The following is a 27,330-nucleotide window of genomic DNA, read 5'->3' on the forward strand; positions in this document are numbered from 1 at the left end:
TACCTACAGTGTGAATAATGATTTTTAAAAGATAGCCAAGTTTAGTTCAATTTACTATGGGTACAATACCTGACATGTTCGGCATTGAAGGTTTCCTCCAAGTACATTCAATGTCACACATAGCTTCTAAACTGGTAGTGACTGAACTGATAACTAATGAATGGTATAGACTAGGGGAAAAAAAGAAAGATTGTCCTTTAAAGCAATATTTACATCATAGTACGGCTACACTTTAAGGATAACATTCCTTTGAACTATTATTGTAGCTACCAATTTAGATAAAGGGTGTCAAACCCAAAAAGTGAGCCAGAAATGGGTTATTGTTCACATATGTAAAGGTGAAAAACAGTATGTTTTTTAAAACCTGTCAGGCCTTCTATAGTCATGAAAAACATGCAGAAAAGGGCACAAACTCCTTTTCTTTCCCTTCACATGCCACCTCTTCTTGAAATATTAATAACATCAAATATCAAATGTCAGTTGATCCACTCTGTTTTGCAGAAGATAATGCCTTCAATATCCATGAGAAATAAAAGTGAATGAATTATCTGCTGTGAATGTTTTACTGTAAAATGGACAAATTTAACTTATGAATAGTTAGGAATGCTAAATTAAAGACTTATACACTATGGTAACATCCTGACTCCATCGGGAGTTTTGTTATTGACATCAAAGGAGCCAGGTTTTCATCCTATCAGCTAAAATCATGCTGGACAATTGTTCATAGCAATGTGCCCAAACGTTTACAGTTTGCTGGTAATTTTTATAACAAAACAGTTTATACAAGAGACATTGAATGTTTACATGGATGTTTATGCGTTTTGCAGTTTCATGACCACAGATCAATGCAATAAATCCAATTTACAGGCAATGAAATTCCATTCTTTTTGTTGTGGGTAATTTAACATGTCATGCATATACCGAGCTTTTTTATAGACACAATTTCTAAACAAAGAATTTAACTTTTATCTAAGAGTGAATAGTGGAAGAAATGGGTATCAACACTTAGATACCACAGTGACAGGCATCTTACAAGTACGATAAATAGATACATTTAACAGAGATAAATAGATATAAACAAAGAGTAATAGCATCATGACCAATGCATGAAAAAGTAAGACTTTATTCCTGATGTCATTTATTCTTTATATGTCAGTTCAAATACACAACCTATGTATCCACATTGTAGAAATCAATATTGCTGCATTTTAAATCTCAGCATAGCAAATGTGTGAAATTCTCACCAGACACTGAAGAAGGATGTCTACAATTTGGTTTGTTGCTTAGTAACACAGTAAGCATACAACATAGGAATGCAGAGATCATTCCACAGAAGAGGGATAGGATTCATACCAGTTTAGCAAAGGTATTAATTAGAGAGACTGAGAAAGGAAAGTAACAGTAATAGTGACAATAATAGAAGCAGAAGCCAAACTGGCTCTGACTGTTCTATGTTATGCCACCAAGGATAAGAAGGAGAAAGAAACAAGGTAATAATTACTATTTATTTATTTATGGGGACAAATGTCATTCTTCTTTACTCTCAGATCCATGCAAAGCAAATCTGACAATGGCAAACTGTGTCAAGATTTGCACTGGCAACTTAGATGGTATATCAATGACACAAAAGACACTGTCTACTGTGTGGATAAAGATACTAAATATGTGCACTACTGGTAAGCTGTTCTTTCAATGACCACTGTGCAATTTTGTATAGAGGGAGAAACACTGCCACACGAAGGCTAGAGGACAACAGAACTACTAAATAAGTGTGCTAAACGGTCTTTACAAATTCTGGTTGAAGAATGTTACTGCACAGAAGCAGCTGTTTTTGTAATTTAAAAAGAAAACAGTGTATTTTTTGTACCACTGTAATTTTACTACCATAAGCCACTAACCAGGAACAGGCTCAACAAGGTAAAAGACATCACAGAATTGAAATAGTGATTTCTATCATTTAAATTATAATTTATAAATTATAAAATATCTATAATTCAATTTATAAAATGCACCTATCAAAATCTCCAGCCATATACTTCAATTTTAAAACAACACAAGATAAATCATAGCTAAATTGACTTAAAAGTTAAGTCGAAGACAAGTCAAAAAAGCTTCTTCAGACAGAAGAAATAAAACCCTGCTTTACCACACTCCACAGGCAAAAGTTGGATCCCGTCAACGATGGTCCTGATTCAGCAAAGCATTTTAGCACAGTTAAGCATATGCTTAAGTCCATCCTTATTCAACAAAGTACCTAAACATGTAATTTAGCTTTCGTGTTCTTCTGATTAAATGCTTTGCTGAATAAGCATGGGTTACTCACATACTTAACTGAAGCCTTATGGCCTGTGCTTTATACAGGAAGTCAGACTAGATGATCACAGAGGTCTCTCCTGACCTTGGAATTGATGAATCTATGAAAGAATGTGCTTAATTTTTTTGTCTATCAAAGGGCTTAATGCGATTAGCTGTTCAGGCTCACTTAATGGAATAAGCAGTTGATCTGCTACTTGTATGTATCACACCTAGAATTAAAATCAGCTGAAGAATATCATTATCTCAAAGCCCAGATGCCAACCTCAGAACACCAACAAGATGCACAAAGGAACACTGTTTATTTTTTCTTCATGAACAAAGTGTTTGTAAACTTCTCATTACACTCCACCTGTGAGCATGACAATGGGGACTAGCTTGCAAAATATCTATTTTTCATCTGAAAAAATCTAATCTAGGTACTTATATGGTAATCTTCTTTGTAGTATCTAGTCTGGTACCCAGAAGTCTCCTACTACAGGACAGACCCAACAAAGAAAACAACAGAACACCACTGGTCATCACCTACAGTCCCCAGCTAAAATCTCTCCAGCACATCATTAAAGATCTACAACCTCTCCTAGCAGATGATCCGTCTCTCGCTCAGGCAGTGGGCGGCAGATACATCCTGGCTTACAGACAGCCCCCCAACCTGAAGCAAATACTCACCAGCAACCATACACCCTACAAAAAGTCCAATCCAGGAACCTATCCTTGCAACAAACCCCATTGTCAGCTCTGCCCATACATCAACTCTAGTGACATCATCACTGGTCCTAACCACATCAATCACACTAAAAGGGGCTCATTCACCTGCACATCCACTTATGTTATATATGCCATCATGTGCCAGCAATGCCCCTCTGCCATGTACATTGGCCAAACTGGACTATCACTATGCAAAAGGATAAATGGACACAAATCAGAAATAAAAAATAATAACATCCATAAACCAGTCGGAGAACACTTCAATCTCCCAGGGCACTCTGTCACTGACCTGAAACTTGCTGTACTTCTCCAAAAAAACTTCAAAAACAGACTTCAAAGAGAAACTGCTGAGTTAGAAATTATCTGCAAACTTGACACATTCAAACTGGGTTTAAACAGGGATTTCAAATGGCTCTCTCATTACAAGAAGTAATTTGGTCTGATCATCCATTCTCTCCTCCTACTCAATGGTTGTCATTAGGCCTCAAGTACCCGGCTTTTATCCACCTACCCCATTGTTATCTATGCCCTTGGATATGTATATGTTGCCTCCTATATATGTTACCTATTTTTGCTGTATCATTTCTACCAACTGCATCTGAGGAAGTGAGCTGAAGCTCACGAAAGCTTATGCCTGCTGAAATTAAATTTGTTAGTCTTTAAAGTGCTACAGGACTCTCGCTGTTTTTGCTGTATACAGACTAACATGGCTGCCCTTCTGGAACTTTTGTAGTATCTGAGCACATTGGATTTTACACTCACAGTACCCCTGTTACTATTATTCCCATGTTATAGATAGAGAACTGAAGCAAAGGATAGATTAAGATCATTCAAGGACTGTGTCTGAGCTGGGAACTGAAACCAGATCTCCTAAATCTGAGTCTAGTGCCTCAATCACGAGCTCATCCTCCCAAACCTATGGTAGAAACAGGGGTTTGAGGCCTGAACAGAGGTGCACATGTAATGTTTGTGGGCACTAGCTAAAGCAGCTAGTTTTGAAAACTTGGCCCTAAATCCTGTTGGGCAGAGGTTTATTCAAGTTGTCCAATGTAACCAAAGTTCAGCTCAGCCTGTTACAGAAAATTGTCAATGAAAGTCAGCAAAAGTTGAAGACAAATAGACTGGAACAAACGGAATCGTTGAAGTTAAAAGAACTGTGACAAGGGGTCCTTAAAGGCTTCGGGGAAAGTTATAGGTTGCTATGACAAGGGGCAAGTTACTCAATGGGAGCAGGGAGACACGTGGACTCAAAGGAGCACGCCTTAACATCATGGCTGCTGCCACCCCCACTATCTTCTGGGAACTCCGAATCCACCATGAGACTGTTGGGCTTTGTTACCCTGATCCTGACCACACTGAGCCATTTCTTCTCCAGGAATTTCTTCACTGGTATCCTTGCCCAATCTGTTGTCTCTTTCCTCTGCGATCCACACCCTGGTCAGTTCTGGTTCCGGTTCCTTGTGCATTTGAGTCAGGCTGCTTTCTCAACTATGATGCCTGGGCGCCATAAGAGATGTGCTGAGAGCATAGGAAAGACTATCTCCCTTCTCTCAGGTCCTGTGTTCAGTTCCACAGTAGCCCACAATGGCCAGGAGCACCCAGTGGAGGGAAAGTCCTACTCAGCCCATGCTCAGTCTTCAGAACCTTCAAATAATTTCACTGACAAACTACAAGTATCTACTAGTAGTAGATCTACTAGTATCCACTAAGTATGTGCACACAGCCATTCTTCAATGGATTTTAACTCTGCCAAATTTGAGCAGTTTTTCACAAGAACAGCAAAAAGTGCATCTATGACACCAGGATGACTTACCTACCAAATTTCAAGTCTCTATTCCAAAGCATGAGGACACTTCTCAATGAAATGGTTGTAAGACATTTCTTAACATAGGCAAAAAAATGTATTTTCCTCCAATCTTTTTCTCAAAAATGGCTGAACTATCTGCTGAAACTTGCTAAAAAAAGAAATTCCTTCCTTGTTCACCACATGAGCACCAATACTTCCACCACCAGTACTCGCACAGTTTTGCCTACTGCAAAGAGCAATCAAAGCTCAGCCACCCTTGAGTTCTGAGGATATGCCACGTCAAGGTTAAAATTTTTAAACCATCTTTCTATTGCGTATAATAAGTACTCTTTAATTCATGTATACTGTATAATGCTGTAAACTTGGCAATTAAGAGGTAGTTCTCTTTGCTCAATAAATGCCAATTATTGTAAAAGAATTGCTGTATACAAGCACTTGAATTGTGGTGGAGAGCATTACATTTCCCGATGGAATTTAATATCAAGTGACAACAAGCCTTTTTTAGATTTAATAATGAGATGTAATGTGTCAGAAATACCGTATGCCAAACTTGTTTCTCATTCAGTTATTTCATTTCAGGTTCCCCTAACATATGCTGTGTGAAGTATTGCAGTTTGGAATGCCTTCCTCCCCACCCCCAAGTCTTGCACTGAGGCTTTTTCCTCAGTTTAAATTAGAGAGATGGTATTTTTGCCACTTTTGTTAAAGTAAATTAAACCCTTCCAGAGCTAAATTGCACACATTTATTTATGATATTTTGATCACACCAAAAGAATCACAATGATCTGGCATATTGATATACTCAGCAGTAAAGTGAAATTGAAACATTCTTCAAAGTGACAGGCAGACTTGGCTGAAGACAGGTTTATTTTGAATATTTCGTTCTGAATTTCTGACATCTACGTTTATGAGTAAACAGCTCCATTAGTGAGAGCAAATTTATCATTTAATCAAACTGCAGGGCAATTTAATAGGTGTCCAGAAGGCACTTAGACAAATCTACACTGTATAAAGGTAGGCCCTCATCCTGGAAAGTTTTCTGGGGACACTGTAGTTTTTTATAGTCTAAGAATTTGAGTTTACTCACCCTTTAGATATTATCAGCTAGTTTTTATTTTATTTAGTTTATTCCCTTTGAATTCAACTGGATTTTTGCCAGTGATAAAAATATGATTGCACCTTTATTAAAAAAATGAGGTCCAAAAATCCAGAGATGTGCATTCAATGGCACACACAGTCTAGATTAACAATTGCAATGATCATACTCCCCAAAAGATGCAATTTTGCACTCACATGTGGCTAGTTCTGTACATAACTGTTCTTATTCATGTGCAAAAACTCCATTTGTTCATACACTTGTTCTAACTGCATGTGAAAATTAGGAATATAATTGCATGACCATATACTACTATTAGACCCTTATTCCAGACAATCCCCACTACAAAATGCTCTTCTGACCAACACCATGCACATTTGCTATACAGCTAATAGCATTCTGCAAAGTTATTGCCTAGGAATTTTATTGTTAATTGTAGAGATAAATACTGATTTTGTAACTCTTTTTAATTAATTTACTGGAGGGGTCTAGTTTCACTGGGAGCTTTCCTGACACACGATTTAATTGCTATAACATGAAACAATTAAGCTGTGGCTATTTTATTGTTTTACAAGACTCTTTAAAGTGGATGATGATTGCTAGTAACAGATGGAAACTATGAAACAAATTGATGTTTTCACCATAAAAGAAATCTTTAGCAGCTCTACCAGTACTGAATTTTAACCATCACTGATTAAAGGAATGTTGGTTTCCAGGTGCAGGTTTTATGCCATCACTGGTAGTTCCTTGTCCACTTTTCAAGTACTATATTTCAGAGATGCCTAGTTGAAAAGCAGCCATATAGCAGGACTTTGTGATGTACATCTTTAAATCACCTGGCCCTCTTCACAGGCCACTATCACTTTGTAAAATGAGAGCCACATTCCATCCAGCCTGTTCTAAATGTCAAGGACCAAGACCCAGATCCAATGAAAGTTAGGAGCCTAAATACCTTTGAAGATCTGGGACGAAATACTAGACAACTGGACAAAGTGGTTCCCATTTTATGGATGAAAAATTATCTGCCTACTGTGGCTCCATCAAGACTCCACTCCCCTCATAACTCAGGCTACGTTTTCACTGATGCCGCCGTCAGATCGATTTCTCTGGATCAACTGAGCGGTCAGTGAAGACCCGCTCAGTCGATCCAGAAATCGATGTATAAGACCACCTTCTCAAGTGGCGCAGTGCAGTGAAGATGGCGCGCAGAAGAGAAGCAGAGAAGTCAACGGGAGTTACGCAAGTTTTTTGCATAGCTTGCGTAACTCCAGTCGACTGCTGCCAAATGTCGGAGGTAAGTGGAGACAAGCCCCAAAAAAATCCTTCTACCTGGGCACAGGTTCATTCCGCAAAGCACAGCTCCATAGCCTTCAGAGGATGAAAACGTCTGTGTGGAGTTCCCAACTTGAGTCCAGCCTACCTTTCTATGACAGAATCCTTCTAGTTCCACTGTGTCAAGGTCCTCCTGGGTTGAGGAGGGGGGAGTTTAGCATTAATAATCCAGACTCCCTATTCCACCCAATACTTTTTGCTACTTTGCTGCAATTTGCCAAATGTATTATACTAAGTATCCTCCTCCTTTATCAGTTTCTGGAAGGAATTATGTTTCGAGACAATAGGTTCAGGAATGCATGCTTGAGGGGTTGCTTCCCAGGTGGGGTTTGGAGACAAACAGCAGAACTTCAGTATGTAACACTGGCCTCTCGGAATGTTTAATAAATCTATTTCTTACAACCCTGACTGCTTGCTGTGTCTCTTAGTGCTTGTAGAACAATATTATAACAGAGGATGGCAAGAATTCAGAATGCAACATAGTAAAGGTTTAGATCAAGGAATGTTATTAACGAAGGCATTTTAGCAACACTATAGTTAGGGATGTATTGTGCTTTCCACTGAAAGCGAGATTTAAAGCCTTTAAATAAAAATGATGCCTCATAGGCCACATCTACACAGCTATTTTAACACATTAGCTAATACATGTTAACAAACAGGTTAAAATCCTAGTCCAGATAAAGCAAGTTTTAGCTTTAAAGTGTATTAGATGGTCAAGGTATGCTCCCTCAGTAAGCCTCCCCCATTAAGTACTTAGTGTAAATAAGAATCAGGCGCTGGAACTTTAATTCTCCAGAATTGTCCACTTGGCTGCACTGCCCAGCCCCACTACCAAGAGCCAGGATGGAAGAGGGGGTAAAATCCTAACCCCACTGAAATCATGGCAAAACTCCTACTACCTTCAAAGGGGCCAGGATTTCAACCTGTGTTTCCTGCCATTCAACCACCCATAATGCAGACTTTCTAGTCCTCAAAATGTCATGCAAACCTGAAACCTCAGATCTGCCCTAAGAATTCTGTCGATAGAAATAACAAAATATACAATTTTATAGTAAAAGTATGCCTGTAAGATAGCTGTATGTATCTAAGGGCAGAGTCGATCCTGAGCATTGGAGTGAAATTTTGAACGACTGGGTATGTGAATTGTAAGTGGTTGTAGATTTGAAATGAAAGGGAGTCTGTTATAGAGCTGATGAGACTGTTAGTGTTTCTGAGTATTATGGTACTTTTCCAGTAAGGTATGTCAGTGGAGGTAGAGGTTAAAGTTATCTTAACTGGCTATTTTCAGGATTTTTTATGACAGGAAATGCACTTACACAGCATTAACTTTAACTGACATTTAGTCAATTTGGATGCGTGGGAGGGATGATTTTAATGATTAAATATTTGATTAAAAATTGTTTATTCTGATTAAACTGATCAAAAGATAAGAAAGAACACATGAATAAAAAACCCAGTCTTTTCTTAATATGCCTTTGCTGTGATAGTGATATTTTGTTCTGAAAAATTTATGTATGTATACAAGGATTAAAGTTCAAGAGACAAATATTTTAATAGTAAAATGATAGTTTAATAGCATATGATTTTAAAAAAATGAATACTTATAGAAAATAATATATTATTACTAGTTAGAAATATAAATTGACATAGTCGCACTATGAAATTATCTCTGCAATGCTGAGAATTGCAGATGACTGGTACTGTAGCAATGACTGCCATTTTTAGGAAAAAAAAGTGGACTCAATGTGCCAGATGAATAAATAATTTATCCTATTATATTTGCATTTTGTAATGACACAGGATTTGCACTACTGAAATTAAGAGTAGAATTTGGCCCGCAGAATGAGGTGGCTCTGTTTACTTTAATTTAAGCCAACCTGGTGGAAAATCAGCCATCAATTTCATTTTTATATATGATAACTAAAGACATCACTATTCAAAGATCTCCAGTGAAATCTAAAAGCCATATCTCCTCCACTTAGGCCTAGCCTACACAAATAAGTAACATAAAGTGTGAATTTAAACTGATATGGTTATATTGAAATAATCACCCACCTAGACACTCTTATTTCAGTCTATGAGTGCTTTGTTTGTTTGTTTTAAGCTTATATTGCCTGCGAAGGGATTCAACCTAAACCAAAAACAAAACCAGTCTTATACCAGGATGTGTCCACATGGGCAGGGAGAAAGTTATATTAGTATAACTCTACATGTGTACTCCATTAAATTTTTCTATATAGAAAAGAACTTACTATATAAAAATTCACAATACAGAAGGTAAGGACTTCCCATTACTGTATACAAGCACTTGAATCATGAAGTAAACATAGATTCTAGTTGTCTTCAGTTCTACAGAATGGCAATTGTCTGGAAAAGGTACCCTGAGTATCTGCATAGCAACAGACTGGCCAAACCCATCAGAACTGGTACAAAATCCTGGCCCCATTGAAATCAATACGTTTTGACAATGACTTTAGTGGGGCCAAGATTTCACCTCTGAAGTTTTAAAAATGTCTCTTGTTTTCCCTCTCTCCCATAACCACATGCCAGAACATTCTGAACTTCTTGAGATATTTGTCTTGCTATCTTGCAGCAGTTGGACTGGGAATAGCTCCTCAAATTCTGCTGAAACTGGGTTGTTTCGACATTCAAAGCAGTGCACTGTGGGTTACTATCCCATAGTACAACTAGCTGCAGTGGCTGTTTGAATGAGTTTCATTGTCCCATGATGCAAAGCTCCTTCCCCCTCCTTTCTTCCCCCAAACAAACAGGAAACTTATTTTTGTGCCATTTCTTTTCCCCGCGCGCTCGGCCTTGCTGCGGAGACATGGAGCCAGCTCAACTCTGCACTATTATTGTAAGCGTCACAAATACATCACGACTTATCCTTGAGTATTTTCAAAGGAGAGTGAGAACCCGAAGCACAGGCAACAGAGATGACACCGAGGCTGCCCTGCTACAAGATAATTCCCAATTGCTGCAGGCTGTAATACATCATCTGCAGTCTGTGGAGCACCAGTTCTGGTCCTGAGAAACAAGCATAGACTGGTGGGACTGAATTGGTATGCAGATGTGGGATGATGACCAGGGGCTGCAAAACTTCCGTATGCGAAAGGCAACATTCCTGGAACTGTGCTCAGAGCTGGCCCCGTCCCTGATGTGCGTGAATACTTGCTTGAGACGAGCTCTGATGGTGGACAAGAGAGTCGCCATCACTCTGTGGAAGCTGGCAACCCCTGAATGTTACCGCTCGGTTGGGACTCAATTCAGAATCCGTTAATGTGATGTGGATGCCTCCATGATTCAAGTATGCAGGGTCATCAATAGACTTCTGCTATGAAGAATAACGACTTTGGGAAATGTGCAGGACATAATGGACGGGTTTGCCATGATGGGGTTCCCAAACACATCCCTATCTTAACTCCTGCCCAACTAGCAACAGAGTACATAAACCGCAAGGGGTACTTTTCCATGGTCCTGCAGGATCTTGTGGATCACAGGGGTCGTTTCACTGACATTTATGTGGGGTGGTCTGGGAAGGTGCATGATGCATGCATATTTCCTAATTCGGGGCTGTTCTCTAACATACAGACGGGCACTTTCTTCCCCGACCAAAAAATTCACATCGGGGGGTGTGGAAATGCCAATAGTGACCTGCGGGATCCTACTTACCCTTGCTCCCTTGGCTAACGAAGCCATACACTGGGCACCTTGACAGTGACAAGAAGTGTTTTAATAACAGGTTAAGCACTTGCAGAATGGTTGCTGAATGTGCTTTTGGGCATTCAAAGGGCAGATGGAGGAGTCTCCTCACTAGGCTGGACATGAGTGAAAAGAACCTCCCTTCTGTGATATCTGCATGCTGTGTTCTTCAAAATGTGTGTGAAGTGAAGGGTGACAGGTTCCCCCAGGGTTGGGCAGAAAGAGGCAGTGGAGGCAGAAAGACAGGCCACCAATTATGAGCAGCCAGATGCCAACTGAGAGCTAACCGCAGAGCGCTTTGCATTAGGGAAGCTTTGAAAACCAGGTTTTGTCCCTGTATGTTGTTTGCCTTTGCTAAACACCCCCCAATGGTTATCTGTACCCTCCATATCTCTCCAGAACAAGATATGATTTATTAAATAAATGTTTTGAAATGATGCAAACATTTAATTATGAACATTCAAGTCATAGGGGAAGGGAGGAAGTGTTCATTCACAGTCTCAAGGGGTAGTGTGGCTGCTTGCTGGCCAGCTGTCAGCGGGTCCGCCGCTGCTTTCTGCTCGCCTCCACCCCGGTGGGTACTGCAGCCTGGACAATCTCCTGTGAGACCTCTTGGGGTTGGGGGAGAGGCAGGGCAGCAAAGCCCTACGTGGAGGAGCATCATGGGGGGCTTCAGCAGGACTCTGTCTTGCCTCTGCTCCTCCTGAAGCTCCATAAGCCGCTGGAGCATATGTGCCTGGTCGCGCATGATTCGCAGCATCTCCTGCGTGGTACTGCAATCAGGCTCCTGCATTTCTCTGCGACTCTCCCTGTCCATGTCCATATTCTGGGACAAGGTCAACCACCACGCTTTAAGCTTTGTCTCTGCGGCGTTCATGAGCTCGCCAAATGTGTCATCTCTTGGGGTTTTTTTCCTCTTTCTAATCTGTGATAGTCTTTCCGCAGCATTTCTTGAGGGTTGGGCCAAGGCCGAGGTGTCTACAGAATGAAAAGAAACTAACAAGGTAGCCATTGTTAGCAGACTGAAGAAAATGATAAAACTGCAACAGCGTAGACAATACTCCCCATGCAGTGCACAGGGCAAACAGACCCTCATTCCATTCCTAACATCCCAGAAGGGACAGGTCACTGTGCCCTTACAGAGATGGTAAGGAAGGGGATCTGCGGACAGCGTGGGGGGTGGATATATAGTCTCTGATTAAACCAAATAAAAGTAATCAAAGTGACTTGGTAGGACACTACAATGGGGAATACAAAGGTACAGGGCATCTGCTGTATAGTTCAGGTATTTTTAACATGCGCCGTTTTCCCTAGGTGACCATGAGCAATATCAGTCTCCTGAAGGTCACGCATGAGGAAAGGGAAGTTTTGCTGCACATAGTGGGGTACTAGCTGTGTTCCACCATGATGCAGGCTCCCTTGATTGCAGTGTGGTGTAGCAAGGTATCCTACCGTGGAGGGAGGAACAAGGCAGCCCTCCCCAGAAAACTTTTGCAAAGGATAACAGATTACCTATATGAAAGTTTCCATGAGATATCAACTGATGATCATCAGACCATATCTCATCACAAATAATTTGTTCCCTGGGTAACCCCCCAGTACAATCACCTAAACACCTGAAATCCTCATCCTCCCCTCCCCATTCCCAATGTAAAAGGAAAGAACTGCTAAGAAGGAAAAAAAACTCACCAGATGTGCTTTCCATGGGATCATTAGTGCTGTCCTGTGTGCTGCTGGACTGCCCTGGGGTCAAGAATATGTCCTGACTTTCAGGGAGAACAGACAGCATGCTCTCATGCACCCTGCTCTCCTCAGCTTCCTTCTCCTCGTCCACGGAGTCCTCATCATTGTCCATGGACTGTGACCTAGCGGAGGCATCGATGCTGCGGGGAGGCACCGTGGTGGGATCGCCACTGAGAATTGCATGCACGTCATCATAGAAGCAGCATGTTTTGGGCGAGGAACCAGAAGAGCTGTTAGCTAAACTGGCTTTCTGATTTGACTGATGCAGCTCCTTGATCTTCACGTGGCACTGCTGTGAGTCCCTTCTCCAGCAAGTCCTGGGATATCTTCCCTTAAATGTCCATATTCCTTTTGCTGGCACCGAGCTGAGCCAGAACAGACTCCTCGCCCCATAGACCGATGAGATCTAAGACCTCTGGTCGACTCCATGCTGGAGCGCATTTGAGCTTTGCAGTAGCCATGAGGAGTCTAGTGACAAAGCTCTCTCCACGCTGGCAGCACAGGAACTGAAAATTCAAATTTGCCCGGGGCATGAGGGGAAGGGCAATTTCCGGGTAGCGTGACAACGTTACAGCTGAGCACAAATGTCCAGAGCGGTCACATTGGGGCATTGTGGGATACCTCCCAGAGGCCAATAATGTAGACTTAAGTTCAGTTCTGTCTACACTGATGCTAGAGCGAACCAATAAATTCGAATTAGGCACTATGCCACTTGAAGTGGTGGTTTTATTAAGTCGATTTTTGCCACAATTTACAATTGACGGAACTGCAGTGCCAGTGTAGACGTGGGGTTTCGGAGATCGACATAAGTGACGTTATGTCAACCTCCGTCGCCAGTGTAGACCAGGCCACCATTTGTCTTGTGGATTACTTTCCACTAGAGCTAATGCCTTAGAGTTCCCTGGGAGAAGGAAGATAATGCTTTCTTCCCATCAAAAGGCTTTGCACAGGATGGCTATAGATTCATCCCCTGTGCAGATGGCCAGGAAGGGAGGAGAAGAAGAGAGATAACAGACTAACTAAAATTCACACCAATTAACAGAAACAAGGTTTGCCCTTGCCTTGACCCCGTTCCCTGTAATTTACGCCTGACCACCGGTCCAGCTTTTAACTCTTTACTCTCCTACACTATTGTTGTCAGTTTGTATGGTGCCCAGCAAATTGGGGTCCTGCTTTATTATTTGGATCATACTCACTACCTCAAGCCTATTATACAAATAAATAAATATTAATATAATAATTATAATTCAGAAAGATTAGAATTTTTCCTTGCTGTTATCTTTGTTGAAACAGACTCATTTTCATGAATTTCAGGACTGTTTGACATTCGGTTGTTGTGAACAAATTCTGGATTGTTCACAAACTATTTGCTATGAGTTTTCCTTGGACTATTTGATATTCACAAATTCTTTTCTATGATTGGACCTTTCCTGCTCTCACCTAAAACAAAACATGTTTTACATCAAAGTGAATCAAATAAAAGAAGATGCAAACACAGAAGAAGTGAAATTCTAATTAGATTTCACCAAAATATATCTGAATATTTTGTCTTATATTTCCACTCTTTTGTATTATCTTCATTTTACATATTAGGAATTTAAGTATGGAGAGATTTTAAGTTCCACACCCAAGGTCACAAAGGAAGTATATGGCAAAATTAGGGATGGGATCCATATTTTTATATCCAGACCTATTTAACCAAAAGATCATTCTTCCTATCAAAGGACTCAAGCTGTCTCAAACAATTAATTTTCCCGCCAAAAACACTTTAATGTAAGACACATAAAAAATTAAATGAAAGAGTTTAATCCTCTGCAAACAAGGGCTGGCATCAGAGTTCTGCAGAGATATAAATAAAGTTGAAAATAATAGTATCTGGGGGGTGGAAATCCAAATACTTTGATATTTGTTGTATACTTATATCTTTTTCACAGCACTTATGAAATAATTTATAGGGACAAAGTTATGAAATCTGGTCCTCTCAACATATTTATACCATCAGGAACTGATATGCTATAACAAGATTAGGTGAGATTTTGGCCCCATTAATGGTCCACTGAGACATTTAAAAAAAAAATCACAAAAAGACCCACACACAAATACAGGACAAAACCTTGTACGTTTATTTAAGCCCTCATGCAGCCACGCACTAAAAATGATGCTTAACTTTAAGCATATATTTAACTAAAAATGTACTTAATCTCTTCAGGGAAATAGATCATTTAACCCAGCATTGTTTGCATCACAGGATACTCATGCTTTCTGAAAAGGTTACTCCTTTAAGTAAGACACAGCACAGTGAGTGCACTTGCTTTCATTGATTTGATGTTCTTTACATTGTTTGCTGGATAAACATTTTAAAATGAACTCATTCTTCAGTTTATTTTGTTTGTTTATTTATTTACTATTGTATTAAACTTCATGAGCCCTCTGTCTTTCTTGGCAACCATCTGGCTCTCTTATTGTGACAAATAACAGTACTCCACTTTTGGCTTTTTAGTTATCCATTTAGGAATAGGCTTATTGGAATGGAGAAAACAGAGGGGCAAGGATATTATTGCTTATATTACTGAAACATTTTAATGGGGTGAAGAGAAGAAAACACAAAAAATTAAAGGCACTTCGAAAGCACATGTAAATAAAAATGATATGCATAGATAAATTACTACTTGGGTCTATCAATTTTCACAGTGTCTTTGTCATAATTATGGCCAAAATCTTGCAAAAAAGGAACGGCATGGGTAGATACTTCCACCAGCATGGTGTCTCACTGAAATTCTTCATGCAGGATCAGTGCCACACACAATTACAGTGTCTCTGCACTGCTATCTTTTGATTGATTATATGTACAAATAGCTGAACACTTAAGTATTCCTTTGCCTAGACAATTAACCTGATTTATATATACAACTGTGTATCCCAGCAGAAACATAAAGTGCTTGCCCATTTTTTCATATTTCTCTAGGACTTCCTATTTTGAAATTTGGCCTAATATGTAACTAAAATCCTAGTGTAACATTTTATATATTCAATGCAGAGGAAAGTGAGAAAACAATCTGTCACATACTCTATATCCAGTGCTACAAGAAGAAGATCATATCATGATTTGATTTTCCTGACTATTTATTAAAGAAAAAACTGATTTTTTTTTAAAGGGAAGCGAAAGTGCATTCTAAAATGATGCTAAACATACCTGCAAATACATGGCTTTTTTTAAAAAAATTTTCAATCTAATAAAATTAAGTGCACAGGCAGAAATACAATTCAAAATAGCATATTTGAAATACTCAGCGTTTTTAGAGGGTGGCAAAATGTTGCCAACTGGCTAACTATTTGTAATTCTGACTGCAGAGGTAAAAATCTATATAGGACAGACATTAATCTAGCTACAGAATAAACTATAACAAAAGACCACTTCCTGAGCAGAGAGGAAGAGGGGGAAGAGAGAGAAAAAAGTCAACTGAGAAAATAAGAGAGGAAAATGAGGAAACAGCTCAGCTATTGATGACTGAAAAGGGCTCTCTATTTTAACAGGGGAACAGCACAACCAGTGGATGACATAGGAAATGGAAGAAAAACTGCCTGTCATACATCAGATCTGGATAAATCTGCAAACATATATAACATACTAGATAATGACTGCATCTCCATGGGTAAGGTAAGCACTGAAGATTCTGCAAGAGATGAATGACAAGTTTTTCAGAAACAGCACTGTGATAAAGCAAATAGTATGAAATCCTAGGAAAGCAGTTCCATAATAGAGTTTTATGAAATCCAGACACACAATTGTTCTTCTAATAGATAGTTACTGAGGAAGGAAGAAACAATCTTCCCACTGTAATGAAGTGTGCTGCACAGAGTAGAAAAAAGAACTAATCGGGTGAAAGAATGTCTATGCTTCTGAATTCTGTGGGTCATAAAACTATTGGTGGTTTCCAAGGCTAGCCACATAAGGAAGGTGGACATCAATCAACACGGTCACATTGGAAGAGTCCTGTAGGAAAGTTTAAAGTAAAAATAAAGCCTTTCAAAACAGCCCCATATATCAAACCAATGAGGCTGCTAGGCTGATGGAAAAAAAAAAAAAGAAAAATGTTTTCAGAATGAAAAAATCCAAATAGTTTCCAACGATAGGTTAGGCTTAATAAAATGTATTGTACAGAAACAGAATCACAGACATTAGTGCTCTAAATGAGCTATCAGGCCTTCTTGGCCATCCCCTGACAGAGAAAAAAAATTCCATGAAATCCAGTGTTCTGTATAGTCTGGTACAACTGTGCTCTATTGAAAAGCCAAAATATTATCCTTCTCATTCTTCATGTTCAAAATTTTCCCCTTCTCTGAAGGCCAGGTTCTCAAAAGCGTTCGGCACCAAGCAGCTCCCATTGTGACATCGATGCCAAGACTTCTTAAATAGTGCTCACCAATGAAGAGCTCTTTTGAAACTCGGGCCACACAGAATCGAAGGGACCTCAGGAGGTCATTTAGTCCAACCTCCTGCTCAAAGCAGGACCAATCCCAATTAAAAGATCCCAGCCAGGGCTTTGTCAAGCCAGGCCTTAAAAACCTTTAAGGATGGAGATTCTACCATGTCCATAGGTAACCCATTCCAGTGCTTCACCACCCTCCTAGTGAAAAAGCTTTTCTTGTTATCCAACCTAGGCCTTCCTCCACTGCATCTTTAGACAGTTGCTCCTTGTTCTGTCATCTGCCACCATTGAGAACAGCCTATCTCCATCCTCCCTGGAGCCCCCTCTTCCAGGTAGTTAAAAGCTGCTATCAAATCCCCCCTCATTCTTCTCTTCTGCAGACTAAACAAACCTAGTTCCCTCAGCCTCTCCCCTATCATGTGCCCAAGCCCCCTAATCATTTTTGTTGTCCTCCTCTGGACTCTCTCCAACTTCTCCACATCGTTTTTGTAATGGGGGGGTCCAAAACTGGACACAATACTCCAAATGAGACCTCACCAATGCCGAATAAAGGGGAATAATCACTTCCCTCGATCTGCTGGCACTGCTCCTACTAATACAGCCCAATATGCTGTTAGCCTTCTTGGCAACCAGGGCACACTGCTGACTCATACCCAGCTTCTCATCCACTGTAACCCCCAAGTCCTTTTCTGCAGAACTGCTGCCTAGCCAGTCGGTCCCCAGTCTGTAGCAGTGCATGGGATTTTTCCTTCCTAAGTGCAGGTCTCTGCACTTGTCCTTGTTGAATCTCTTCAGTTTTCTTTTGGGCAAATCCTCCAATTTGTCTAGGTCACTCTGTATTCTATCCCATATATTTTAGTACATTTTCCTTTACCCCTGATGACATCAATGGCACTCAGGAGCACCGCTCAGGATCAGGCCGCAAGTCAGCAGAATGAATCTGAATACCTTCCATTTACTGGTTCCTATAAAATACTAATTCAGCTGCCTGGCTCTGTGAAAAATAGCCAGTGAGGTAACAGAGACTTGGAATTGAATTATTGTAAATAATATTTTATTCTTTGATAAAAATGCCTCAACAGTTTCTCTCTATGTGCAGCTGCGGCGGTTGTGGTCAACTAAGGAATCCTGGCAAAACTAATGCCTTGGGACTGGAGGCAGGGTATTTTCAGTTGAAAGCCCTCAACTCTGGTATTGGTTTTCCCCATGGGTTTTCCAGAGCCTCAACTTGTTAACTTGTAGGACATGGTTAAAAACTCACATTTTCATTCATGTTTTTTGCTGGAGGTGAGCTGATTTGGGGTAGCAATGTTCATTCTAAGGCAGAGGAATATTTACATTCTTACGATTTAGTAAAGCAGAATATGGGCATACCTGAGGATACAGTTTAACAATTATCATAAGAAACCACAAGTAAATAGAGAGTTATATTTACTTCAACCTCAATGCCAGTGAAAATACTACAGAAACAGAAAGATGACCAGTTTGTGAGCACTTTGGCCCAGATTGCCTATTTCTGATGGAAGTGTTACCCATACCTGTAGGAATGGAGCAGAAAACTTGTGAGGGGTTTCCCCCACTTCCTTCTGGTACAAAGGCAGGGGCTGTCCCACCCCCTTTAGAAAAAGCTGGGGTTTGCCCCTGAAACTCTAATGATCACAAGAGAATCAACTGGAGGCTAAAACAACCTCTTTATGTATCCATGCTACCCCCTGGTTCCCTGTGGAGCCAGCAAGGCAACCTTTGTCAGTCACTGACCTGTTGGGGGTTCACTGTATAGAGAGATTCTGTGTGGAAATTAATAGACTCAGGCTGTATTAGCTTTTGGGTTGGCTGATATACAAGCTCCCGTACAAAGATTGTGGATGGCATGGAGAGACTTCATGTATGCATCTTGGGAGAGGAAATTGTCATGTGCAGCATGGAATATGTCTGGCTCAAGTTGTGAACTCCATTTTGTATTGCAACCAGTTAGTCAAATAAACAAACTTGTCCCAAATTGGGATGAAAAGTTGAAATGTGAAAATGAAGTATTGACCTTATTGAAATATTTGGTGTTGATTAGGTCAAACATAACAGTCAAAGCATTTTGACAATTTCCTCTTGAAAATTTTGACAAAATCAATATGTTCCTGAAAACTGTTTCAATTTCTTCACATCAGCATTTTCTAATGGAAAAAGAAGGGATGAGAACAGACATGGGGAGGATGCATCTTAAGACTTTTGTTATTCTGTAAAGCTCTGTAACTCTGTACTCTTAAAAACCAGCAAGATGTGGTTAAGAAAGTTTTTTGCTAAACCTGTGGGGTTTAAACTAGAAGTCAGAGTGCCTATATCCTTGGTGGATCTTTCAGGAAGCGTGTTTAAGCCAGTGGGGGTTTGAAAGTTTCAGGCACTATTTTGTGGGACAAAGACATCTGGATTGCACAGTCCCATGTCCCAAAGAAAGACGCAGATCTGAGACCTGAGCCTGGGACCCAGAGCCAGAAACAGTAACTAGTTTCTACCCAGATCAAGAGGACTTAGAAGCATGTGAAGCCCAGGAATTGAAGTCCACTTACAACAGAGTGGCAACAGTTCAAAGGGAGACCAGACCAGGATGTAACAGGGCCCACTGAGGAAAACATGATAATAGTAGCAGACAGCAGTGATGAGCACATAGAAGATGGATCACAAACTAAGCTGATATTGTGATAAATTCAGTTGTTAAAGGGAATGTGGTAGATACATTGGCTCAGATTCTCAGCTGTGCCGATAACTGTCGCTCCATTCACTTCTGCAGATATATACTGATTTACACCACCTAAGATCCCTTATCTCTAGACTTCAGTAATGTAATTGACATATTTCCTTGTGGGAATCCTATGTGTAACTGTGATCAATATAGTTTGGAAAAGAACACTGTAGAATTAATACATAACTGGCAGAATTACTGTGTTTACCTTGTGGAGAAAATATCCATTTCATATGTATAAATTGGGAGAATAAAAAGTGCAATGGAAAAAGATATGATGAAAAACAAGAAAATAAATCAAACATAAGCATGAATTGTGATGCTACTGCTATAATGATAATTACTAGCTTTCGGGTATATAAAGAAGAAATAATCAATGTAGGATTAGGACAGTAATTATTGTTCTTTATGCGGTTTTGGTGCAACCACATCTGGAGTACTGTATGCAGTCTCTGGGTTCTTCATATACTGCTAAGCTGGAAAATATCCAGAGAAAGGCAACAAATACTTTAAATGCAAATAACTTCGGAAAATCTGACCTATGAAGAGAGATTGGAAAAACTGCATTTTAACAGCCTGGAGAAAAGATGACTAAGAAAAGATGGTATGTGATAGCAGTACCTGTGAAGCATTAACAAAAAGAAAGTGAGGGCAAGGGGGATATTTTCAACAGTCAGTGCGGGCACAGGTAGTCATAATAGCCTAAAGTTGAGAAAGAAAAAGTTTAAACAAAATAAAAGGAAACTATTTATAACAGTGAAATCAATTAGAGAACAAAATAACCTCCTAGAAGAGGTCATAGGATTACCATGGTTAGAAGTATTCAAAGCAATAGCAGACAGGAAATTAATAGAGATTCTTTAGAAATCTACCAATATTATTCTTCAGTGACACAGGGGGAAGAGCTAAATGAACCATGTGGTCATTCCAACCTGAATGTCTTCAAACATAATTGGGGCCATCCCTAATATTTATTTACCTCTCAAGTTGCCAGAGAAAGATATCAGGTTATCCTGTGAGTTGTTGGCTGAGCTTGTACATGGAGGTTCAAGGAACCAGATACATAATGCTAGCCTTGAAAATCATATAAAACCTGAAAATAAGATAATGGGCAGGTGTTTTTTCTCTTTTCTGTATCCTTTTCTTTGGTATTTTTCTTTCTCTCTCTTTGTTCCGTGTCTTGATCTCTCACAGAACTCACACAGAAGATTGAATGGCACCAGTACAACCTATAATGGCTCATGTAACATTAAAACAATAGTCAAAACTAATGAGAATCTATCAAGAGAACAACATAATCCTGAGGTTTTCCCCATAGGACTCTCTGTTAGAGTTTTAATTCCTTTTCAATATTTTACAGAGGAGTGCAAAGTATTATCTCCATTTCTGTGGTCTGGAACATGTGATGGTCTTCAGACCCAGCAATAGAGAGCTGTGTAATCACACCCTTCTACACATTAAGTGTTCAATCCATATAGCTACTTTATTGCAATTTCTTGTATGGAATCAAAATTGGTACCAAGTGACAGACACCATAGCTGCAGTGCCCAGGGAGATGGACTGGTAATTTGAGATTCATACAGGTATCGACAGTAAGTTAGCCATATGCATCCTATAATTCCTTGCTCTCCTTGAGTCAATGGGAGTTTTGGCTGAGTAAGAACCTCAGGATCTGGCTCAGTGCAATATGGAAGAATTATTAATACTTGTTGACATTTATTTTGCTTCCAAGTTGTCTTATCCCAGTGGATTGGAATCTCATACTATGAAAACCTCATTGCTAAGAGATCTTAGCTTTCACATTTCCTGATTGTAAGCCAGTGGCATAGTCCAGCTGTGCGTTGCAACCCTTCCTTGGGCCCAGGCTCCAAGGAAGGTCATAGCACCTTCCTCTAGAGGAATAAACGGTGCCAGTTACAAGTCTTTAGCCCTGACCCCCAGCAGGGCGGGCTTCTTTCCCAATCTGTAGCCATCTAGCCCTCCCGTAGGGCAAGGCTGATACAGGGTCTGTAGCTCCGGCCTTCCAACAGGTGGGGCAGTCAAGCAGTCTATTGCCCCCGGCCTTCCCCGAGGCGGGGCGAGCAAGTGGTCTGGTGCCCCCAGCCCTCAGGCAGGGCGGGGCAGGCAAGCAGTTTATAGTCCCTGGTCCACAAGCCGGGCAGGGTTTATGAGGCAGTCAATAGCCCCTGGCCCTCCAGTGGGCGGGGCTAGTAGGGCTCAGTATCCTCTGCTAGCCAAACGCAGAAGATGTCAAGCACTCCTGGGGTGGTAAAGGAAGCGGGGAGGGGAATACAGGCCCACCCAACTCCACTGCATCCCAGCCCAGGGCCCTATCAGTGGCAAGGCAGTTTGCCACTGAGTCAGCGGGGATCCAGTCGCAACACGCTGTCAGATTTAGCCCCTTACTCAGCCACTTGCCAGTCAGCTGTCCCTGGGCACCTGTCGATAGTAGTCTCCCTCTGGGTTACTGGGGTAGACGGCGAATGGCAGTCCCACAAGTCCCTCACCATCGACCGGCAGCAGGTCCAGGTCGTCATCAGAGGGCAGCTCCTCCAGGTCCCAGGGTTTCCTCTGGTACACCCAGCTCAGGCAGCTTCAGCGGGTCCCCGATGTCAGGCAGCTCTTCCAGGTCAGGGCTGGCCTCAGGAGGTTTTTCCCACCCAGTAGTCTCAGGTGGCTCATCCCAGCTACTAGGACCTGGCGGCCCTACCCCATCACTAGGGCTCGGAGGCCCTATCCAGTCACTCAGGCCCAGCAGTCCAGGTAGGCTTTGGGAGCCTTGGTCAGTGGGGCGGTGGCTCCAAACAGCCGCTGGGCCTGGGTCGGGCCTAGGCCACAGCTTCTAGGAAGATATGTCTGACTCCAGCAGCGGCTTCCCCCTTACTGAGCTGCTAGGTCTGACTTTTATAGTTCCCCTTCCTGCCCTGGCTCCGCCTCTCTGCTTCCCAGGGGGTAATACCTGTAAGGCCTTGTTCTGCCCAGCAGAGGCAAAGCAACCCTTCCTCGGGCCCAGATTCCAAAGAAGGCCACAGCGCCTTACTACACTGATGTTTTCAATTTGAATTTGTAATGATAATATTTCATTAATATGATTGTTTTGCATTTTGGGTAGAATTTCCATAATGCAAAAGGAAAACAAAAATCCCTTTATATATCATTTATCTCTCTAAATAGCCATTAGGAGTACATAAGATCTGCAGCAGGCCCTCTAAACTGGGGTGAAATTCACCATTTAAGAATTCATTTTAAGCACACACTTGTCTCCTGAAAAGGCATTGATAATTCTGTACTCCAGGCACTGAAGATGCACAACTTTAAGTATAAAAAAATAAAACAAATGCATCTTTACACGTAGTGAAGGCAAGTGTAATATGCCTGCTAGTTTGATTCCTAACTGCATCTTATAAACACGTCCATGAATTTACACTTTGGTTCATTTTCTGCCTTAGGGTGTCTCTTTGTGTGAACAAAGTCATTCTTGCATCTATATTTCAAAGACTGTTTCTAATGCATCCTTCTTCTACTGGCTGATTCTGTAACTACAAGTTGATTACTGTAGGTGATGGGCTCTTTCAGATATTCATTTTGTGAGGGAGAGAAAACAATTATTTGCTACCCAATGAATTGATTAATTTTGCATTTTAAAAGGGACTCACTCCCCCACTAAATAAGAAGTTGAGATGTTTGCAAAAACGGACATTAGTATAGCATCTTCTCCAACCTAGCAAGATTAGTTACTACAATTCATAGGTTTATTCATGGCATTTTCAGATAATATGGATACAAGACTACATTCAGAAAGGAAGTTAGTAATTTTTTTTAAAAGATATCTATTAAAAATGACAGATAACTGTGTCTAAAAGGGTACACATTACATTTTACTCATAATGAGCTTGTGATGTCCACAATAAGTGAGTCAAGGTTAGAGTATTCCCTATTTCACATCTTTGCCCTCCCTAATTTATACATTAAAAAAAAAGAGAAACCTTAACTAATGCACCAAGATATGAACATGCTTAAACTAAGTGGCCAAATGACTGTTCTCCACTTTCTCTCTGTCATCATTCCAGGCTGACCTAGTATACCCCCTTGCAGGTGGGCATATATTTGCAGATGATTTTCTTCTCACCGTGGGTAAAGGCTCAAGTATCAACAAGTCCAAACTGCCAGTTAAGTGCAAAAGAGCACTTCCTTGTGGAGGGTCTCATTTATTAATGGAAAAGCCAATGCAGAACACAAACAAAACTTTCACCCCAACATCCCAATAGGGCAACTAGGTCATTCTCAGTCCATGTCCTGCATCTGAGTCCAGAGTTCACCTTTATTCCAGGATCTTCCTTCAGGGTTCTCTTGGCTCCAGTCTTTGCCCCTGAAGTTAGCCCCCTTGTCCCTATCAGAGTAATGCCCTTCTCTGGAATTCCGGTGTCTAGGCAGGTCTGTCCAATGCAACTGTTCTCCATGGACACCAGGTGATGCTTGCCAGGCCAGGCTTCTAAGCAATGTCTAGGGGATGATTGGTAAAGCTCTCTCTCCAAGAAGGCTTCCCTTTCCAGGAGCTCCCCACCCTAGTAGGCTCCCCAGATCTTGTCTTCTACTCTCCCTGTTCAGCCCTCTGGGTCAGTCTTCTCTTGGGAACGCCCCTCCATAGAAGCCTCCTCTCTTCCTTTAGAGTTTCTCTAACTGAGCTTGGGTCACCTCTATTAGGTCTAGTGCTTTTTTATTAATCAGCAACCTGGGAAAGTCAAGCAACCCCACAGGCTTCATAAGGCAGTCACAGGCACAATGTGCCCTAACTCCCCATAAAGAACAGCTGCCCCACAACACTCCCCACCCTCTGCTTTCTCATTGTGTTACCCCACTCATTGTTTGACATCTAAAAGTTAGCTTGCAAATTCTTTGGGGCAGCGACTAGGTCTTTTTTGTCTTCTGTGAAGCATGTGACTCATACCCCATTAGATACTGTGAAATACATAATAAAATAATAATAAATAATAGCCATGTGACAAAACCAAACACCTGGAGCTGTACACCAATGAATTTTAAGGTAGTTCAGATCTGAGTCCAAAATTCATTACATGGATCCAAATCTACTTATAACTGATTACATTTAGGACAAAATTCACCCCAATGCAGAATCCTGCCCCATCTTCTGTGGTGCTAGCTGGGACGGCAGAAACGGTGTGGTTCTATTGTTGAAGGTGTGGGTGAAAGGGTTTATAGGGGCTGTGCAGTGGAAGCATATACATTTGTGCAATACAGAACTCTCTGAAGAGGAAAGATAGGAAAAGCCAGTATGATAATGGAGTAGCCACTGCTGCATGAATAATCCAATCCTACTCTTACACCCAGAGGGGGCATGGTAGGACTCAGGGGGTACTGGAGCCTGGTGGCTATAGCAGTAGTTACCTATGGCTACTCCACGGTCTAGGATTTCTTCCTTCTAGGTTCCCACTAAGTTACCAGCTTCCCAGTCAAAATCTTGATTCCAAACACACCCAAACTTTGAGCAAGTTCGGAAATGGATCCAAACTGGACCCCATAAAGTGTCAATTATTGCTAATTGTGTTAGCTTGCTTGTAACATGGCGGAATGTCCACTCAGAGCTAAATGGAGATCATCATCTCATTTTCACATTGTCCACCGGACATGCAACAGATGGACTTTAGGTCACTTGCAACTTGTGCCAGATTCAGGCTGGGAACTCAGAAGTAAAAGAATCCATTTTTCATCATCAGCTGTTGGAGCCAACTAGTCATTTAGAATTATTATGAATAAAGCTAATTGAAAATCCCATACATATGATATTTCCAAGTGTCTTTGTGCTGTCTGCAAAATTTGTAATCAATTTACTATTTGAACCATATCACAAGAGAGAAAAAGCTCATCATGGATTTTAATTATTGCAGGAAGGGAAAATATTCTATTACCACTCATGCATGCTGACAAAACTTCTGAAATATTTTAAACTGTACTTCACTTACATTTATGGACATATTAGCTCATTTTCCCTGTCAGTTCTATTTGCCTGGCTTTGAATAATGTCAAATTTCTACATTTTGTATTCTGAAGGTGTCAGTGCTGTGCGCATAGCTGAACAGGTGACATGAGTTGTTTAATTATTGAAAAATATAAATGTGAGAGAAATAAGAAAGGAGATAACAGAATGGAAGCCTGAAGGAGATATAAAACAATCAATTTAAAGCAGACTCACCATTGGACAAACTCTTTATTCTGTGTTGCTTCATTTTTGCTAAGGCAATTTTGCCACAATCTGCAAGATCTTTAAATAAATAATCCAGGAAAAAATATTAAATTATTCAGAGGCCACAGGGATAACACAGAACTCTGAAACTGTCATTTAATGATGTTGTTTTGTTACACTTAACAGCAGAGTAAAACAAAGCAAGATAACTAATTAATTCGGCAGAGGGTAGTTACTCCTACACTATATTAATGGAAGCTATTAATTTAGCTGAAATAAAACAGTTCTTATTAAACCTAAATAGTGGTAGGTATAACATATTGGTACAGATTCAGGCTTGTAAATATATTCATAGCGAAATGTATACCAGCTTACCTAACCAAAAGTTTTTAAAGAAGTTGAAATACCCTCAAATCCATTTTCTGGAACACGATATCCTATATTCAAATCAGACAGTCAATGTGCAAAACAAAACATGTTTTCAAAACTATCATTTGTTCTTTATTCTTAACTGATTTTCCTCATCTGATTTTCCCAGTTTGGAAATATCATTATATACAGGACCCAACTAGGGCCAGCTGAAAATTTTTAATCCTTATGTGAACTTTCCGAAACTAAATTGCATGCTTGGATGCATGGTTTTAACTCTAGACCCTCTCTGTAGAGGTGCATAGATGTATACCATGCAGTACAGACATTCTGGAGGTAACATGGAATCTCCCTCAGAAGACCCACATGGTTGGTTTACAGCCACATACTGATTTGCAAGTGTGTGCATGAATGTGACGAGATCATGAATACATATTGCACTGTCCCTGTTTCATTCATTTGAACAGAACAGGACTGAAATATATAAGAATCCTCGGGTCTGGTATGGAGTAACACAATATATCTTAAGAAAAGAAGCCTACTCTTTTATGTGGCAGCAATACTGTAGATTTAATCTCTAATTAATAGAAAATGTCTTATGTTAGAGCATCTGGTATCCAAATGTCAATATCTAAAAAAGAGCACATTACTGTCTCCATGGCTATAGCAAAAGTTTTATATAATTGTGAAAGGTTCCAACAAAAATATATATTAATGTTGAGCAGCACAGGCTAGGAAAAACCAGATTGGAAAGTGCAATTTGCCTTTATTTATTTCAGCACAGACATGACCATCTTAATCTGATTTTGAGAGGAGAGGGGGTAATGAATCTGTATGCAAATCTGTCTCTTCTTCAAAACAAGGGCAGAAACAGATATACAACTCCAAGGCCAA

The sequence above is a fragment of the Emydura macquarii genome, unplaced genomic scaffold (genome assembly GCF_026122565.2).
Source record: "Emydura macquarii macquarii isolate MOO-44397 ecotype Brisbane River unplaced genomic scaffold, CSIRO-AGI_Emac_v2 contig_2897, whole genome shotgun sequence".
Lineage (NCBI taxonomy): Eukaryota > Metazoa > Chordata > Testudines > Chelidae > Emydura > Emydura macquarii.